Source organism: Bufo gargarizans, chromosome 10 (genome assembly GCF_014858855.1).
Source record: "Bufo gargarizans isolate SCDJY-AF-19 chromosome 10, ASM1485885v1, whole genome shotgun sequence".
Classification (NCBI taxonomy): Eukaryota; Metazoa; Chordata; class Amphibia; order Anura; family Bufonidae; genus Bufo; species Bufo gargarizans.
Window position 1 is genome coordinate 97,739,310 of NC_058089.1, and position 14,237 is coordinate 97,753,546.

Consider the following 14,237-nt stretch of genomic DNA (forward strand, 5'->3'; position numbering starts at 1 on the left):
GGATAGCTTACAGCTATTAGGGCATGCTGGAAGTTGTAGTTTTGCAGCAGCTGGAGGGCCGCAGTTTGGACATGCCTGGTCTAAGGTGTGAAGGGGTAAGACTGGCATGTAATAACTATAGCTGTCATGATGGGGAGTGGGGGAAGCCTCCCATCGTACAATGTGGGGGTTATAGGGAAACAGCTAGGCCTGGAAACAGGGAAAAAAGAGCTGGAAACCAACTAAGCATCCCTAAATCCTATTCCAGACCTCCTGACTGTATGAGTCACCCTCAATGGCTCATACTCTCGAATCTGGGCCATACTGACCCTAATGGTCCCTGCAATATGGCGTCAGAAGGTGGAGACAACCGATTCAACCGTGGCAGAAAACACCACTGCCAACAGGACCAACATGGAAACCTACCTGACACAGCTGCAACAGGTACTCGAGCCCTCCACGCCGCTACCACAGGATCCTGGTAATGCGCATAGGCCCAAAAAAACACACACCAGGTAGGAAACAGCACGAACACCAAACACAGAATTTAGTAGAAACAACCTGAACCACCATTCGGCATGAACCATGGTGGCACCAGGCTGCGCTGCTCATAGTTCCCCCTCCCGGGAACTCAAGGGACCCCCTTTCAGAGGTAAAGGACATACAAAAGATATGTCTGGCATACATTCTGACCTGAAACACCAAACAGGCCAGACATGAAACACCAAACCAGACATAACAACAACCCCAAACATAAACCTACACAAAACATACAACTAATGAGGTAGGGAAACAGCAACAGACACAAAGGGGTGACATAAGAAGAAATCAGGTGACATTGATGTCCCATAAGGTGGCCCTCAAAGACTGGGCAGATAGAATAGCACCAGCTCCTCAAGACACAGAAGACAATCTGACTTCAGGCTCACAACTCCAGAACATAAGAGCCATGAAGCCACACCCAGCTCCACCTTACATACAACTTAACCCCGAACACACCAGATGGGAAGGAACACAAAACTTAAAGGGGAAGTGTCAAAACATGCAAAAACAACATGTTGCCAAAGGCAACAAGCTTGCATGGCAAAAGTGTCATGGTCCACTACACCAGACCATGACACAGCCATGACAATAGCAGCTTCAGCAGTAGCAGCACAGCATGGAACCGACTAGCCAGTAAATATGTGCATCTATGTAGGCTTAATAATAGCATTAGTAGTGGTGGGTGTGTAGGGCTAATGATATTGGCAGTAGGGGAGTAGCAGATGTGATGGTGGTGGCTAGAGATGAGCAAATTTCTTCAAAATTCGATTTAGCTGATTCACTGAATTTCATTTAAAAAAATCGCTTTCTGACAAATTACTTTGCCACGAAGTGCATTTTTTTGTAAGTAGCGGGTGCAATGACAGGGAGCTGCGATGGCGCTGCCCCCATCATTTTACCCCTCAGATGCCGTGTTCATACATGATCGCGGCATCTGAGTGTACAGTCATGGCCAAAAGTTTTGAGAATTACATAAATATTAGAAATTGGAAAAGTTGCATATACAGAATGTTATGAAGAGTGATTAGATGAATTGCATAGTCCTTCTTTGCCATGAAAATTAACTTAATCCCCAAAAAACCTTTCTACTGCATTTAATTGCTGTCATTAAAGGACCTGCTGAGATCATTTCAGTAATCTGTCACGGCTGAGGATGGGGAAAACCCTTAGCCGTGCGATGCCAGAAGATGGATGGTCGATGCAAGGCCAGGACAGGAATCAGGGAGCAGGTCACCTCCTATCAATCCCTAATTCTGACCCTGTTTCCTAGCCGTATGAGCCGACCCTGATGGTAAGAGGGCTCATACTCCGGAACCTGATATTACTGCTAGCCCTTAGGGTGGCTCTGGACTAGGACCTGGGAAAGACTACCTGTTCCTCCTAGATACGGACGAACAGGAGTCTCACTGGCCAAGCTATATAAAGAAAGGGGAAACATAAACAGACATATGGCAATGGCAGGTAAGTGAAACGAGTACAACACCTACCTGCCACAGACACACAACCTGGAACCCATGTACAAGTGCTGCTGTCCAAAACAACACAAAGGAGACAGCACACACCACACATCACACGGGAACCCAGGAAACCATAAGCTGCAATAAATAAAGAGACCAAAGCACAACATCTTCACAACACCATACATGAACCTATGACCACAAGGGTGGCCCCCACTGGCAGATGGTATAACACAGGAGGATGACTCCAGCTAGCCATGGCTGAAGTACCGCTCAGACTACTGATCTTAACTGAGGCTTTATAGCCCATGTAGCCACACCCACACACAGACACACCCAGTGCACACACACTAGGAAGGAAGTTAACCCTTCCAACACAAGGCAAGGGAAGACGGCCACTTAAAGGGGAAGTACACACATAAACACACACTTCACCTGTTGCCGCGGGCAACGGAATGCGTAGCAACCATGTCCTGGGGATCAGACAGAAGGCCGAGACACTGCCACCACATGCAAACAACACCAAACGTAGTCACGAGCAACCAAGTAAAGGAAAATGTCACTACGCACACCATAGGCCGTGACATAATCGTCTTGTTAACTCAGGTGAGAATGTTGACGAGAACAAGGCTGGAGATCATTATGTCAGGCTGATTGGGTTAAAATGGCAGACTTGACCTGTTAAAAGGAGGGTGATGATTGAAATCATTGTTCTTGCATTGTTAACCATGGTGACCTGCAAAGAAATGCGTGCAGCCATCATTGCTTTGCATAAAAATGGCTTCACAGGCAAGGATATTGTGGCTACAAGGATTGCACCTCAATCAACAATTTATAGGCTCATCAAGAACTTCAAGGAAAGAGGTTAAATTCTTGTTAAGAAGGCTTCAGGGCGTCCACGAAAGTCCAGCAAGCACCAGGATCGTTTACTAAAGAGGATTCAGCTGCGGGATCGGAGTGCCACCAGTGCAGAGCTTGCTCAGGAATGGCAGCAGGCAGGTGTGAACGCATCTGCACGCACAGTGAGGCAAAGACTTTTGGAAGATGGCCTGGTGTCAAGAAGGGCAGCAAAGAAGCCACTTCCCTCCAAAAAAAACATCAGGGACAGATTGAGGTCCTGCAGAAAATATGGTGAATGGACTGCTGAGGACTGGGGCAAAGTCATATTCTCCGATGAAGCCTCTTTTCGTTTGTTTGGGGCATCAGGAAAAAGGCTTGTCCGGAGAAGAAAAGGTGAGCGCTACCCTCAGTCCTGTGTCATGCCAACAGTAAAACATCCTGAGACCATTCATGTGTGGGGTTGCTTAACATCCAAGGGAGTGGGCTCACTGACAATTTTGCCCAAAAACACAGCCATGAATAAAGAATGGTACCAAAACACCCTCCAACAGCAACTTCTTCCAACAATCAAACAGTTTGGTGAAGAACAATGCATTTTCCAGCACGATGGAGCACCGTGCCATAAGGCAAAAGTGATAACTAAGTGGCTTGGGGACCAAAACGTTTCCATGGCCTGGAAACTCCCCAGATCTTAATCCCATTGAGAACGTGTGGTCAATCCTCAAGAGGCGGGTGGACAAACAAAAACCCACTAATTCTGACAAACTCCAAGAAGTGATTATGAAAGAATGGGTTGCTATCAGTCAGGAACTGACCCAGAAGTTGATTGAGAGCATGCCCAGTCGAATTGCAGAGGTCCTGAAAAAGAAGGGCCAACACTGCAAATACTGACTCTTTGCATAAATGTCATGTAATTGTCGATAAAAGCCTTTGAAACGTATGAAGTGCGTGTAATTATATTTCACTACATCACAGAAACAACTGAAACAAAGATATAAAAGCAGTTTAGCAGCAAACTTTGTGAAAACTAATATTTGTGTCATTCTCAGAACTTTTGGCCACGACTGTACAAACAGTCTGAAATTAACATAAAAACCATTACATCAAACTTACTGCGTCCATTTGCGCGCGACGGGTTGGCCGCTGCCATCTTGCTTGAAGATCTTGGCCGAAATCCTGTGTGCCGCGAGATTACGTCATCACGTGGCCCGGCGTGATGATGTAATCTCGGGCCACACGGGATTTCGGCCGAGATCTTCAAGCAAGATGGAGGCTGGTGGCCCTTCGCGTGCTAATGGGGGCGGTAAGTTTGAATTTCAGAATTAATCGATTCGCTGAAACAAAGCACGAGGAAATTCGGCTTTTAGTCAAATCAAATAATTCCGGAAATTCGGATCGAATTCCACTTCGTGGGATTCGATTCGCTCATCTCTAGTGGGGGCAGCAGCAGCAGCATCCATACAGTACGGAACATGGTAGGCAAGCAGACAGTGGCAGTGGCATCATGGGGCCAGAGATAAATAGCGACCATATAAAATAGCAGTTTGATTCATCTACCTCAGCTGGGGGTCCTCACAGATCCAGGCCTTATCCATGCCACTAAAGCGAGATGAGACTAAACTATAACCACCAGCTGGCTAGGGAACAACGCAACAGGTATTGCAACGCATGGGAGCTATGAAAACAGAGTATCACAACAAATTATGCTGTTTCTCTAACTCGTAAAAAGCATTGCTTGCTGTGCTATGCTGTTTTTGTAGCTCCTATGTCCTGCAACTGGATCTACTAAAACAGCATAACAATAGTCTTCTGTGCTGTTTTCTGGGCTAGCTGGTGGTCAAGGTTAAGTCTCATCTTGTCTTAGTAACAACGAGATGAGTTAACCAATGACAAAGTTAGAGGTAGGTGGAGCATCCTTAAAAATGATTTTAGGGATTTAGGTCAAAAGCTTAGGGCAAGGACCTCAAAGGTAGTGTTTTCCGAAATACTACCTGTACCACAAGCAACACAAGAAAGGCAGCGGGAGATTAGGGAAGTTAACAAGTGGCTCAATAACTGGTGTAGGAAGGAGGGGTTGGGGAAGAACTGGGCTGACTTCTCTGTCGGCTACCTACTCTATCGTAGGAATGGGCTGCACCTCAATGGGGAAGGGGCAGCTGTGTTGAGGGAGAAGATGGCTAGAAGATTGGGGGAGTGTTTAAACTAGGGACTGGTAGGGAGGATAATTATGTTATAGGATGGGAAGATAGTGCAGATAGAGACCGAGGGCAAGGTAATGGGACTGGGGGAGTAATTGAAGGAGGGTCTAGAACAGTTCAGAAGGAAAGGTGTAGGGTAAAAAAAATATACATAAACCTCTTAATTGTATGTATACTAATGCCAGAAGCCTGACTAATAAAACTGGGGAACTGGAATTAGTGATGTGTTAGGAGGACTATGACATAGTGGGAATAACTGAGACATGGCTGGACGATAGCTATGACTGGGCAGTTAATGTACAGGGTTACAGTCTGTTTAGAAAGGTTTGCAAAAACTGGAGAGGGGGAGGGGTCTGCCTTTATGTAAAGTCCTGTCTAAAGCCCATAGTCCGAGAAGATATAAGTGAGGGACATGAACATGTTGAGTCAATGTGGGTAGAAATACATGGAGGCAAAAACAATAATAAAATGCTAATAGCTTATTATAAATTACCTAATATACCACAGTCCACAGAAAATCTGCTACTAAACGAGATAGACGAGGCGGCAGATTATAATGAGGTCGTTATTATGGGGGACTTTAACTACCCAGATATAGACTGGGAAACTGAAACCTGTACATCTCATAAAGGAAACAGGTTCTTGGCAATAACCAAAGACAATTACCTTTCCCAACTGGTTCAGGACCCGACTAGAGAGACTGCCATACTGGACTTAGTACTAACCAAAAGACCTGACAGAACAACAGAGGTGCAGGTCGGGGGACACCTGGGAAATAGTGACCATAAAGTAATAACCTTCGAATTGTCATTCAAAGAGTGTTTTCTCAGGAAGGAACAAAAATACCAAACTTCAAAAAAGCTAAATTTAGCCAACTAAGAGAGGCCATAGGCATAACTAACTGGGACAATGTCCTCAAAAATAAAAATACAGCCACAAAATGGGATATTTTTAAAAGCATCCTAAAATCTAATTGTTAGAGGTACATACCTTAAAGGAATAAAAGTTTAAGGAACAAGAAAAAAAACTATGTGGATAAATAGAAATGTAAATGAAGCAATAAATTACAAAAAGAAAGCCTTTAAATCACTAAAACAGGAGGGCAGCGAGGAAGCACTGAAAAATTATAAGGAAAAAAATATAAAAAGGAAAAAACTAATAAAAGCGGCCAAACTAGAGACCGAGAGATTAATTGCCAAAGAGAGCAAAACTAACCCTAAAATGTTCTTCAATTATATAGATGGTAAAAAGTATAAATCTGAAGGTGTCGGCCCTTTACAGAGTAATGAGGGGGGAGTTGCAGAGAGCGACGAGCAGAAAGCAAAGCTATTAAATATATTTTTCTCTACTGTATTCACTGAAGAAAATAAACTGATGAAATGCAGATGAAATGCAGAATGTAAAAGTAAATTTGCATTAAAAGTGCTCTGTCTGACCCAGGTAGAAGTACAACAGCGTCTTAAAAGGATTAAAATAAACAAATCGCCAGGACTGTATCCTAAGAGAATTAAGTAATGTCATAACCAGACCCTTATTTCTGATATTTAAGGACTCTATACTGTCAGGGAGTGTTCCACAGGATTGCGCATAGCAAATGTGGTGCCAATATTCAAAAAGGGTCCAAAACAGAGCCTGGAAACTATAGGCCGGTAATTTTAACATCTGTCGTAGGTAAACAGTTTGAAGGTTTTATAAGAGATGCTATCTTGGAGTACCTCAATGAAAATAGGCAAATAACGCCATATCAGCATGGCTTCATGAGGGATTGGTCATGTCAAACAAATTTAATCAGATTCTGTGAGGAGGTAATTTCTAGACTTGACAGCGGCGAATCAATGGATGACATATATATGGACTGTTCCAAAGCATTTGACACTGTACCACATAAAAGGTTAGTATATAAAATGAGAATGCTTGGACTAGGAGAAAATGTCTGTATGTGGGTAAGTAACTGGCTCAGTGATAGAAAACAGAGGGTGGTTATTAATGTTACACACTCAGATTGGGTCACTGTCACTAGTGGGGTACCTCAGGGGTCAGTACTGGGCCCAATACTCTTCAATATATTTAATAATGATCTTGGAGAAGGCTTACACGGTAACATATACATTTTTGCAGATGACACTAAACTGTGTAAAGTAATTGACACGGAAGAGGACAGTATACTGCTATAGATGGATCTGGATAGATTGAAGGCTTGCACAGAGAAGTGGCAGATGAGGTTTAACACTGACAAATGTAAGGTTATGCACATGGGAATGAATAATGCAAATCACCCGTACATACTAAATGGTAAAACACTGGGTAACACTGACATGGAAAAGGACCTAGGAATTTTGGTGAACAGAAAACTAAGCTGTAGAAACCAGTGTCAGGCAGCTGCTGCAAAGGCCAATAGGATAATGAGTTACATCAAAAGGGGCATAGATGCCCGTGATGAGAACATAATGCTGCCACTTTACAAATCATTATTTAGACCACATATAGAGTACTGTGTACAGTTCTGGGCTCCTGTGAACAAGGCAGACATAGCAGAGCTGGAGCAGTTTCAGAGGAAGGCAACTAAAGTAATAACTGGAATGGGTGGACAACAGTACTCTGAAAGATTATCAACATTAGGGTTAATTACTTTAGAAAAAAAACAACTGAGGGGAGATATAATAATTATGTCTAAATATATCAGGGGTCAGTACAGAGATCTCTCCCATCATCTATCTATCCCCAGGACTGTGACTATGATGAGGGGACATCCTCTGTGTCTGGGGGAAAGAAGGTTTGTACACAAACATAAAAGAGGATTCTTTACTGTAAGAGCAGTGAGACTATGGAACTCTCTTCCTGAGGAGGTGGTGATGGTGAGTTCACTAAAAGAGTTCAAGAGGGGCCCGTATTTCTGGAGTGTAATAATATTACAGGCTATATCTACTAAACATGGGTCGTTGATCCAGGGAGTTATTCTGATTGCCTGACTGGAGTTGGGAAGGAATTTTTTTTCCCCTTAAGTGGGGAAAATTGGCTTCTACCTCACAGTTTTTTTTTGCCTTCCTCTGGATCAACTTGCAAGATAACAGGCCGAACTGGATGGACAGATGTCTTTTTTTCGGCCTTATAAACTATGTTACTATTTGTTTTTTAAATGGACAACTGGCTGGAAGTATGGTTATCATATAGCAGAATAAAATTTTGGTGAAGGCGTGGAAATGCACCACATTTCCATGGTGCCCAGACAATTTATATGGACACCTGGCAAAAAGTCCAGCTGATAGCATATGGTAAAAAGTACGGCTGAGGTTATGGAGAAGAATTACATCTTGGTGAAGGCACAGAAGTGTGCTACATTTTCATAATGACAAGACAATTTTGTACATAACTAACAATGCCTGCTAAATACATTTTTGGAGAAGGTGTGGAATTACGCCACAATTACCACAACTAAGTGGTACAGCAGTAACTGCACTGCCAGCAAGTTGACCAGGTGGGAGTTAAGCTTGCACACAAGTTAACTACTGGGGTTACTGGGGCTACAGGGAGGATGAGCTGGAAGAATGTCATTGTGACCTCTAGCATGGTGTCAAGCTCAGAGATGACATTGACATTATCCCACTGTGACAGAATAGTCATGAGACACCCAGTCCACAATGTCATCCTTTTTGTACTCAATAATAATGTGATGCCTAACAGAAGCCAGGAAGAGCTTTGGCCTGCTGCTACTATTAGTACTACTACTAGTAATAGCCAGATTCTGGTGCTGCTACTTCTGTTTGGCTCCATGGTTATTTCCCCTTTTAAAAACACACTGCACACTGGTATTGCCAGGTTACAATGGTAATACAATGTGTTGAATACGACTGCTTAAACTGCTTATACTGTAGCTATTGCAATACAATGCATTCACTAAAATTACACAATATCTTTACCCAATACAGTGACTACACAAAGCCTTGACTTGAATCCCATTGAAACTCTGTGGAGTGAACTGAAGAAGAAGGTTTGTGCTAGGATGCCATCAAATATGAGATATTTGGCAAAGAAAAATGGGCTGGAATTCTTTAGGAGATGTGTTAGAGACATCTTAAAAAATAAGCAAATGACATGACTGTTATTCAGCAAAAAGGATACACAATTGTTTATTAGCATCAGGGGGACTCATTTTAACCATGGTAGTTTTAGTTTTTTTTCATTTCTGTGGGCAAAGTAAAATGATGTAACCATTCATAATAAAACTCTGATGTTTGAAAAAGCTGTGTTAAAAGTTCTTTGCCCTACTTAACAGCACTTCGGATATACATTTAAAACAATGAATTTGTCAAAAAGGAGCCATGCCACGGAGCCTTGGCCCTGTCACTGCCCGCCTTTCTATCCCCCTGACACCGGATGTTTTCATCCTAGCACTGGGAGAAGCAGCGGCGGCCATGCATGGATCAGGAGTGGTGCAGGCAGCGGGGAGCCAGGTACAGTTGTGTTCAAAATAATAGCAGTCAGACATCAATAACCTGATAAATCACTGTTTTGGGTGTAGTAGAGTAATAGAAATCGAGCAGACCCAACAGTCATGACATGCATGCTGCTGATTCTGTGTAATTAAATCATTAATTTAAAGAGGCATGTTCAAAATAATAGCAGTGTGAAGTTCAATGAGTGAGGTCATTCATTCTTTGAAAAACAGGTGGTAATTATTGCCCTTATTTAAGGAAGGAAGGCAGCAAATGTTGTACATGCTGGTTACAGTGCATTTCTCTCACAGACATTGTTGAGAAGAACAGCGTACCTTGATTAAAAAGTTGATCGGAGAGGGGAAAACATATAAAGAAGTGCAGAAAATGATAGGCTGCTCAGCTAAAATGATCGCAAATGCTTTAAAATGGCAACCAAAACCTGAAAGACGTGGAAGTAAGCGAAAACCTACCAAGATAGAAGATCAGCCAAAATGGCAAGGACTCAGCCAACAATCAGCTCCAGGAAGATCAAAGAAAGTCTAAAGTTACCTGTGAGTAGTGTTACAATTAGAAGATGCCTATGTGAAGCCAAGCTATCTGCAAGAAGCCCCCGCAAAGTCCCACTGTTGAAAAATAGACATGTGCTGAAGAGGTTACAATTTGTCAAAGAGCACATTGACGGCCTAAAGAGACATTTTGTGGACTGATGTAAGATTGTTCTTTTTGGGTTTAGTGGCCAGAGACAGTTTGTCAGACGACCCCCAAACACTGAATTCAGCCACAGTACACTGTGAAGACAGTGAAGCATGGTGGCGCAAGCATCATGATATGGGGATGTTTCTCATACTACGGTGTTGGGCCTATTTATCGCAGACCAGGGATCATGGATCAGTGTGAATACATCAGAATACTTGGAGAGGTCATGCTGCCTTATGCTGAAGAGGAAATGCCCTTGAAATGGATGTTCCAACAAGACAACGACACAAACACACCATTAAACGTACAAGTACAATGAATATTTAATTGTCCAACTCCATATTTTGTATCGCAAAAGCCTGGTAGACCAAAGTCACGAAAAAAAAAGTCTGTCACACCCAGCATAAACGATGTCCAGTTACACAGCAAGCAGCTATAATACTGACCATTTGTATGCAAGGTCTTATTTCCATACAGCATTTCTTTGGTAGATCCTGAGAGCCTCATTTTTACATTAATGTCGAGGTGCACGTGTTCCACAATACGTTTACATGGCTTCATGGGATATGTTAAGGGTCAATACAAATGTGAACAGAGTTTATGTTGCAAAGACATCATCCACATGGCAATTATAGAGCTTGCTTGTTTCATCCCCACAGTTTTCACCTTTCTGGCTGTAATTCTGGAGCACCAAGAAATACCAAAGTCAGTGTTCAAGGATTAGCGCGAGTATAAAAGCAAGTGAAGGTATGCTTATTAAATTGCTCTTGCCACAGGTGAGGCCTTGTTTCACTGGGAGGTTCATGTAGCACTGTGTTAATTCTATACCGCTGTGTCCATGTCTATAGAGGATGCAGGTGGAAAGTAAGTCTTTTCACAAAATATATGAATGTTTTGCAGTCAATAAAATGTACTTATTGTATATAAGAAATACTTGTTTTTCATAGTAATTTTTTTATTGTGTACAAGTTTAAATGCATACCTGATAACTGATAACCTACATAATATTGTTCTATAAGTTAATTGGACACCTTCACAAATCAATCAACCCAAAAAAGAATAAAAAATAAAACAAGTCTCATAAAAAAAATATCAAAATGCCACTAATGACATAGACTGGATTAAATTCAGAGAAACATAGCTAAAATGGGCACAGGATGGTAGTAGCTCCATCATTATAATTACTGGAAAGCCATCCCCTACTGTTGGTAACAGAGGAGGGCATTTATTATCCCGTTTTCCATAGTTGTGCAAATGCTGTGACTTTTTGGGGGTTTAGAGTCCCACTCGCCACTTTACAAACAAAAATGTGTGCAGCAGGCTTAGCTGGCCCATCATATTTGTTTTAATTTATGGCAGGAAACTTGCAAAAATGTTGATGTAGATAGCTGTTTTGGTGCATGAACCTTCTCAGATGCGCAACAATAAATAGGAAGCATGCGCCTCTTAATATTTGTGGTGGGCGGAGGATGACACACATTTTGCTATTGAATTGCTTCATCAGGAGGTCATTGTGTAACAAATTAGCATATTTATGATCTGAGGTCTAAGAAGGAATGGGGGTCTGATGAGGGTCTGATACAGAGGTCTGATGGAGCTTTGGGGTCTGATTTGTTTTCTTATTTTCCTCGGTGCATCTTATAGAGCAAAAAATGCAGTACTTTCTCTCCTATGATTCACTTCTGATGTTGGCTTCCAAAACTGCATTAGGAAACCTGAACATATAGCCGTCCCCAGATAGTACTGCATAAGAGCTATTGATATAAGAAAATAAGATAAAACTATTTATTGCAATTTCTTTATATTTTATATACAAAAGTGTATATTAAGGGTCATTTATATGATATAATGAAATAGACATTGATGTAACACAACGACCTCCTGACGAAGCAATTCACTGGCTTCCTGTTGTGTAAGAAGGGCTTGTGCAAACGAATGTGTGCCACCTATGCCACGCATCGGGGACCGCAGATTGTTCTGGGCAGCTCTGCAAGTGGAGGAAACTTATCCTCACATTCTAGGACAAGCCACCCCAGTAATATGTCATTAGCTTTTTTTTCTTATTTTTAAATATAGATTTTTAGAGATTTTATTCACATGTGATATAGTCAATCAAGTATATATATATATATATATATATATATATATATATATTCATATTCAGTATATCGCAGATTTACACAAAGTTACAACAAAAGAAGCTGATCAAGTAATAATGTAAGAGCTACCCCACAAGCTAATGGTTTTACTGGTAATCCTTTGTGAAACTAAGAAATGAATATTCAATATTTTCCATTTCAGGCTCTTGACACTTTATTGATTAACTTTATTTTCCCAACAATTTTCTGACGGCTTAGTCGCTGTGGATTACATTTTTGTTTGATATCTATCTGGAGATTGGCTTTGAAAATCATGTAGAAAACCTTTGAAGATTTTTTTTGTCAATTGCTTCGGATAAAAAGAGTCTTTTGTAATTTTTTTTTTGAAATGTAATGGCAGCTTCACATCTTTTGAGTTAAAATGATTTGATGTCTTTACTGTAAATCCTCCTGGCAGGATAAGTCGTAGCACTGGAGGGAACTTTTCTGATATTGTGAGAAAATAATAGAACCATGTTTCATCAGCAATGATGAAAAGGAAAATGCATGTCCTAGTATTATTTCTGATTTGTTTTTCCCTGTCTTTAAGCATATATTTAGTAAGGGCTAGTGATGAGCGGCAGGGGTCATATTCGAATTAGTGATATTTCGCAAATATTTTGTAGAATATTTGTCATATATTCGCAAATTCGTAAATTCGTTATATTCTACATTATTATTTTTTACGTGAAAATCGGCAAAGTAATGATCGCGGAATATTAAAATATTACGCGCTCAATACAGGCGTGGGTCAAAAACGAATATATAGCACTATAGAATATAGTGCTATATATTTGTTTTTACAAATATTCATAATTTTTTTCCATCTGAACACATGATTCCTCCCTGCTTCTTGCTTGTGGGCCAATGACTCAATGGCCACAAGCAACTTCATCATTACTTCAGATGGAAAAAAATGACGAATATTCTAAAAAACAAATATATAGCACTATATTCAATATAGTGCTATATATTAGTTTTTTAGAATATTTGTCATTTTTTTCCATCTAAAGTGAACACATGATTCCTACCTGCTTCTTGCTTGTGGGCCAATGACGTCATTGGCCCACAAGCAAGAAGCAGGGAGGAATCATGTGTTCAGATGTAAAAAATTACGAATATTCGTAAAAACGAATATATAATTTGTTATTCGAATATTCGCGCTCAACACTAGTAAGGGCCGGTTCACACAAGGTTTTTTTTGCAGCGTGAAAAAACATGGTTTCATGTGTTTTTTGACACATTTTTCATGTTTGTTTTTTACTGAGCTGGGTGCTGCTGGTCACACATGCTCAGTCACTCCTCACAGCCAGGTTTCCGAACAGTGATTTCCTGTTCACTGCAGGACAGCTAATAAATAAAAAAAATCTTCATGTAAAGGAGGGAAATGGAGGCATTTGTATTAGAGAATCCCTCTGCAGAGAACATAGGGCAGAAGGACAAATAGTTTCTTTCAGTTGCTGACTGTGTGGAGAGTGACCAGCAGCAGCCAGATCAGTAGTTTTTGATTTATAAAATAGCATGTAATAGTGGAAAAGCCCCTTTAAGTGTTCACTGAATTGCAATTTGCATTTGTTATAGCACATTGTACAGATGTACTGACAAAGAAGACTCAAATTTAATATATGATCTCAACATGCAACTGGTTAACCTCTATTAATAGGTAGAGATGAGCGACTGGTAAACCTCTCTCAATATGGAGACATGAGTGAATTGATTATAAAATTTGGAAATTTGACACAAATTTTGTAAAAAAAAAATCAGAATCTAAAGAATCAGAAGTTTTTTTTTTTTCAAGCAGAACTACAGTACAGACCAAAAGTTTGGACACACCTTCTCATTCAAAGAGTTTTCTTTATTTTCATGACTATGCAAATTGTAGATTCACACTGAAGGCATCAAAACTATGAATTAACACATGTGGAATTATATACTTATCAAAAAAGTATG